The sequence below is a fragment of the Electrophorus electricus genome, chromosome 5, assembly GCF_041902795.1.
Source record: "Electrophorus electricus isolate QZ-2024a chromosome 5, ASM4190279v1, whole genome shotgun sequence".
NCBI lineage: Eukaryota > Metazoa > Chordata > Actinopteri > Gymnotiformes > Gymnotidae > Electrophorus > Electrophorus electricus.
The window spans coordinates 10,790,713-10,797,237 of NC_137501.1; the positions used below are offsets into that span (position 1 = coordinate 10,790,713).

Consider the following 6,525-nt stretch of genomic DNA (forward strand, 5'->3'; position numbering starts at 1 on the left):
CGTGCGATGAGCGCGTTTCAGAGAACCAGCAACAAGTTTTGCATTTCTGCAAGCTACTCTGTTGGCGAGACTAGCCAATCGCAGACGCGGGAGTTACGGCGTCGAGGGAGGGACAATCTCTTAAGGTGGCGGGGTGTTAGACTGGATGCAACGTGTGGTGGAATTCCCACAGAAATTCGGCTTAAGAGAAGAAGTTTTTCTCTTTTTTTGGCCATGGTTTTGCATGGATTTTTAAAACATATCAGGTGTGATTCATGTTCTGTTGTAGGCTACCTCCGCTGTACGTTTAATATATTATTAGTAATGTAATATACCAGCGTAATCTAGATGATAAAGTTTACATGTGTATTTGTATAACCATAGCGTTGTTACTTACAGTATGTATAACAACTTCGCTACAGAAAGGATCCGTAAAAGGCAGAAAGCATTGTTTTACATAATAGATATTTTTCTTTTCTTTTACAATGTCTAACAACAGAAACACTGGCCCCTGCGTGAAACTGGTTGACAAAGGCTTTGGTCAAACAAATGTGCGGCGTAATCACCGCCTGGAGTTTGTATTGTTAACGCATTTCAAACAACGAATTAACATTTCCATTCAGATTAATAGATATATTAACATAATTCTGTTTACCTTATAAATTAATCCAATTTAACGTAACCTATTGACAGCCCGTTGCTTTGGGGTCTCCGTGTACGTTTTTGCAGTGTAAAAAGACAATGGGAAAGAGTGCTCTTTATAGTTTTTCGTATAAGATTCACATTAGAGGGACTTTTATCTATTTCAGCATTAAGTAAATAATTGAGTTTTTCTGTATCACTGCTAGCCGTGTCTATGCCAAGACTGTTGTGAGTAAATAAATAAAACAATACTAATCGATATAGAAGCCTTACTGATAATAGTGGTTAAATGTGACAAAAGGCGTTACGTGTGCCAGTGATCTGATATGGCCACAATTAAACTAGATTTCAGTGTGGAGAAAAGTTGACGAAGCTGCGCCGACTGTTCCAGGTACATTTGTAAGACCATAATCTGCAGAACATTTACCTGTTTAGTATCTTGGTAATTTAGTAAATATTATCAGAGTAAAATAAAGTGTGGGCTCTTTGATCACTTTGATTAGATAATTAGAGAGAGAGAGAGAGAGAGAGAGAGAGAGAGAGAGAGAGAGAGAGAGAGAGAGAGAGAGAGAGAGAGAGAGAGGATGATTCTAATAGCCTACAAAGCACAGTACCACAACACAGCACTGATATCTTCAGTTTGTAACTTAAAGCATTATTAATTTGTCTACAATCCAAATAAACAATTACTGCATATACATTCAGTAAACTATGTTAGAGGACGTAGGCTACTTCCTCTCTGTAAACCACATACAGGCTACTAGAACTTATTCTTCTTCAGTTTTTAAATACATTGCCAATTCAATCTGAATTATGAACGCATTGGAAAAATGCAGCTAAATGATACGATTATGCTTTTGTGCCTGTCAGACAGAAAACGGACGGAGAAAATTCTGGTCAATATTGGACTAATAATGTTGGTTATATTATTAAACTAATAAGGACTTGTTGTGTTTCGCTTTGTTTCCCTTCGGAGGCTACACGGTTCATGACGGGACAAAATAGAAGCGCCCATCAGGTGAGCTCAAGAAAAGACAAACGGACACACCTCGAGGTTTGCTGTACGTAAGGGCCCTGGCATGTCTACGTTCCTGTTCTCGTCCAGACACCCCAGGCGGCGCCCAGAAATAGAGAAGCTTGAAACAGTACATTTGGGAACTATAATGTGGCACAATTAAATGATTGATGTGATGGGTTTTTAAAAAGTTTTTACATAGACAATATCCTACGTAGTCTAAATTTGATTTAGTTAGGCCCGGAGCTACTACAAATAACAAACTCCAGCGACATGCGTTGGAAAATGTAAATAAATTAATTCATAATAAATATACAAATCCTTATTGGCTAGCTCTGGCCAACTCAGTCGATGTTTGCGAAGATGTGGCGTACCGCAGAACAGATGTGAAATGAGTGAAATAAGGAGCAAAATCTATATTAGGCCTGTGTCACATGCTCAATAAGTTTTCAAAATACTTTTTTTTTCTCTCTCTGTTCAAACGCTTTCTGCTCAAGTATGAATACCCTCTATAACGCACTCTAACGGAATCTGTTAAGGAATCTCAACAGCAAATTTTGGGCTTGATCGCGTTCGCTTCTTTTCAGAGAGAGCTTGGGTATTAAATTCATCTCTCGGGAGACTTCTCTGTAAAAGCCTTCAGAATGACTTCACAATGGAACGTCTGTTAAACAGACACAGTGCCATCTAGCGTTTATGTGGTGAACAGACTACAAAGGGCTAAACTGGATCTGCAAGACTCAGTCCCAGTTCTGATAGTTGCATTAGGGTACCGCTAGTTTTGCTTAGAGGCGCGAAATAGCCATGGTTGAGAATGAAGTGAGTTTATATTAATTTAGATGTATTCAGTGATTTATTTTGTCTTCAGTTAGATGGATTCAACTGAGAACACCACATCGCCAGAAAGTTTTTACCTTGTGTAATTTTTACTCTGCCAACGTGGGTATCGTCCATGTGTAAAACAAATGTTCTGAGAGCATGCATTAGAAGCCTAACTAGCTGTTTCTTCTCTAAGAATTTCAGCCACACACCATGGCCCTTGCCATGTTTAGCTGATTAGCAAATAAATTTACTGAACAGTTGTTCAAAACAGTGCTAGACAGACAGCGAACTTTAATCAGTTGTGTTTATAAAATTACATACTGTAGTTATGTCAACCACTATGACTGGAATCTAGAGCCTGTCTGTCTCTTTCTCTCTCTCTCTCTCTCAAACACGCAGACACACACACAGAGAGAGAGAGAGAGAGAGAGAGAGAGAGAGAGAGAGAGAGAGAGAGAGAGAGAGAGAGAGAGAGAGAGAGAGAGTGAGTGAGTGAGAATGAGCGAGAGAGAGAGAGAAGGACAAGGTGTCCAAATGAAGCCTCTTCATGGCCTAGAGAGTGCCTACCAGTCACTTTAAACTAATGATGCTGCCCAGTGGAAACAGACATGATCTGCACTGTACTCCCCGCCTAAGGGCCACAGCAGTGCTGTCACACACAGCCACTATATGCACCCCCCCCCCCCACTAAGGGCCACAGCAGTGCTGTCACACACAGCCACTATACGCACCCCCCCCCCCACTAAGGGCCACAGCAGTGCTGTCACACACAGCCACTATACTCCTCACCAGCTTGTTTAGCTCTGTTAAGCAAGCTGATTTTACAGTAATGTAAAATGTAAATAAATACATGTAAATAAATATTGTTACAATATATACACTGAAAAAATCTAGTTTATTTTACAAATGAAAATGCAATAACCAATTCATTTTTGATAAGATTCACAGCTTACACAAATAAAAATAAATGCCTAAATCAATGGCTAGTATCTCAACCAAAATAGAAAAGAAGTCATTCACATAGCTCCTTTACCATACACACGGCTCCTTTGCCATTTGGTATTTGGCATTTGCTACTTTCTTGTTTTTAGCTACAGATTTTTTTAAGGAAACCCTTTTAGTCTACCTGATTGAGTAATGTTTGACTTTAACCACTGCTTATGGAAAGATTTGACCTACACCCTCAACTGCTAACTTAAACTAAACTAAACTAAACTAAGCTAAACTAAGTAAACCCAATTTCAGATTCTATCCCCCCTCCATGTCCTCAACATCTTCCACCAGGAAACACATCCCTCATTTTATAGGCTTTTAACTCCTATTTGTCTTAATAACCCTGACAGAGGCACAAGACAGCGGTCAAGCAGCTGTATTAGCGTGCTTTGATTCTACTTGTCCTCATGTGCATACATCACCCCATGGGTCACACCCACTGGGTTGGTTCCTTCCATTTTTTTTTTTACAGGAAATGGCTTCCTGTGCTGAGGGGAAACTGGTTGCATTTCTCTGAGTCCTCTCCAATACTGTCAGTCAAGAGCCACCATTTCAGAGCAACGGGGCATGGGGGTTAAGCAGCATCTGTCATCCAGAGGAAAGTGGTTGTGCATGAACAAGAGCAGAGAAAAAGGATAGGTGAATCTGTGTGTGCATGTGCCAGTGTTTTCTTTTGGCAGAATGGTTGTTTATGGTTTCAGAAGACCATCTCTGTCAGATGTTAGAAAATATATGGTCTGGACTGATTGCAAAAACATGAACAGCACTGAGGGGGCTTATCATATGATGGGTGTTATTTATTTATTTAAGCTATATGTGCCATGTGTGTTTAGACAATGCTCACCCCATTAATAATATGAAAAATCTTGAATTTCAGAACATTACAGTCCGAGGCTCTATAAATGGCCAAAACTATTCTTGCCATTCAAAAAAAAACAAAAACAAAAAAAACCCCAAAAACAACAACACTTTTCTCCAGCTTCTCCCCAGCTCTCTGAAGGAAGGAATAAGTGAGATTCTCTAGGGCCTGACGCTAGCCAGTGTTGATGTGTAGGAAGGAGGAAGTGTGCCTTTTGCATCACAGCTGTAGTGCAGGAGGCCAGAAACAACAGCGGGTCACACGGGGGGGAAACAGGCGGCCCTGCGCAAGTCCGGCTCCAGTGGCCACACCAGGGTCCTGACCTCCAGCCTGCATACAGAGGCCCCGCTCCACTTGGTTGGTTAATGACTCTCTGCTATCGCCTGTTTTGATGAATAGAATGACAAAAGCAACAATTCAGACTGAGTTGTCTTCTAGTCACGCTTCTGTTTAATTGATGCACTGCGCAGCACGTCCCTTCTAATATGTCAAGAACACACACACACATTTGTGTATAAAACCCTATTACGTCAGAAACATGTGGAGTTGGAGGTATCTGGGAGAAAACAAACTCCAAGCACTGACTTCAGCCAGGCAAAAATAGTCAACATCCTGGCGACCTGAGAAAAGCTCTTGGACACACAGACAATGGGTATGGAAGGTCTCCCTCCCCTCTTACTTCATTTAGAAACAGTATTTTAAAACTAACCTCACAAAATGAAAGTCTGCTGCTACAGATAGCCCACTTTCCGTGTGGTCACTCTCATGACTATTCTTCCTTAGCCAAAGGGGGGGGGGGGGGGGGGGGGAAGAGAGGGAGGAGGAGAGGAACCAGCCGACAGGATATCTCTAAGGGCAGACTGGATACTTTTCCTGTGCACTGTGTGCCGATTTGGCTGGTTTTTCCTGGCCCCCGGTCTCCCAGAGATGGCTACAGGCAGAGGTCACACACCCAACCACAAGCTGCAAGATAAAAGAAGTATATTCTAATTGCAAACAAATGTAAACAGGAATTGCGTATATTTACATTATTTTGAGATCATTAAAAAAAAAGTGCATACAATAGATGTTTGTGAATATCGACATCATAAACACCTCTTGTATATAGCTCCAATAACATTATGAAAATTAGACTACCCAACACCAGATGTACAACACAGACAGGGATACCTATCTTATAGGAGGATTTTGATGGTATACAATTGCTCACTGTTGAGGTTTGCACCGTTCGTTGGCCAGTTTCTCACAACAGGACCACTGCTTATTAGATATTATCTGACTGGGGGATCATTCCCAATATAGCAAATGACAAACATGATGGTGTGTGCTGTGCTGATGTGAGTATATGAGGAACAGCAGTGTAACTGCAGGGCTGGTGTGCTACTCATAAATATCCAAGTAACAGCAGATCTCTAGTCAGATGCTGACCAAGTCAGAGTTAGATGATGGTTAACAGATGGGCCATCATTTCTAACTGTACTGCAGGGTGTTTTTAATAAAGTGGGTGATGAGTGTACATCTTCCACCCTTTATTTACAAGCTTTTCAGTAAGAGAAGACAGATCGTAGCCGGATGTATGATGCATACATGTGAACCTGATTCTCACATCTTCCTTTTCCAGCTACAAACATCAAATCTGAGCAAGACTCAAGATGTACAAGAAAGCTCTTGCTTGCAGTCAGGCATGCATGAAGACCCACGCTTAGTTGGAGTGTGTGCAATAATAAAGAACAATAAATAACTCCACACAGAACTATGGGTGTAAACATTAGCTGTTGCCGACAATTTAAATTTGGCAAGCAATGGCTCAATATTTGGCGATTAATCAAATTTTGCTATACTACAATGTGATTTTTTTCAATAATATATGATGCCATTGATGCATCAAGCAAGCAAACGTTACATCACTAATTCACAATAAATGGATTAAATTGTGATTAAATTTATTGAATTCAGTTTAAATGAAAGTCTTTTGATTAACCACAAAATAATGAGGAAAACATCACTTTGAGAATAGTGATTGATAGAAGTACATTAAATGAAAACCATTACAGCCTTTAAAACCCCACATGCTGTTACCCTTACACAGAACACAAGTAAACAAACAGACCTGCATATTTACTACATCTGCTTTATTAAAACCAAAATATAAACATAGGTAAACAGTAAACACATGTAAACAAAGTAGTTGGACAATAAAAACAAGAAGTCAGTA

At 40.3% G+C, this 6,525-nt stretch overlaps 1 long non-coding RNA gene across 1 annotated transcript; it reads left to right on the plus strand.

Moving 5' to 3' along the window:
* The first annotated feature begins 16 nt into the window (after positions 1–16).
* On the plus strand, positions 17–6,518 carry LOC145657859 (uncharacterized). Its single transcript, XR_014123765.1, has 3 exons — positions 17–245; positions 1,598–1,639; positions 5,932–6,518. It is a non-coding gene; the product is annotated as an uncharacterized LOC145657859 (long non-coding RNA).
* Positions 6,519–6,525: the final 7 nt, after the last annotated feature.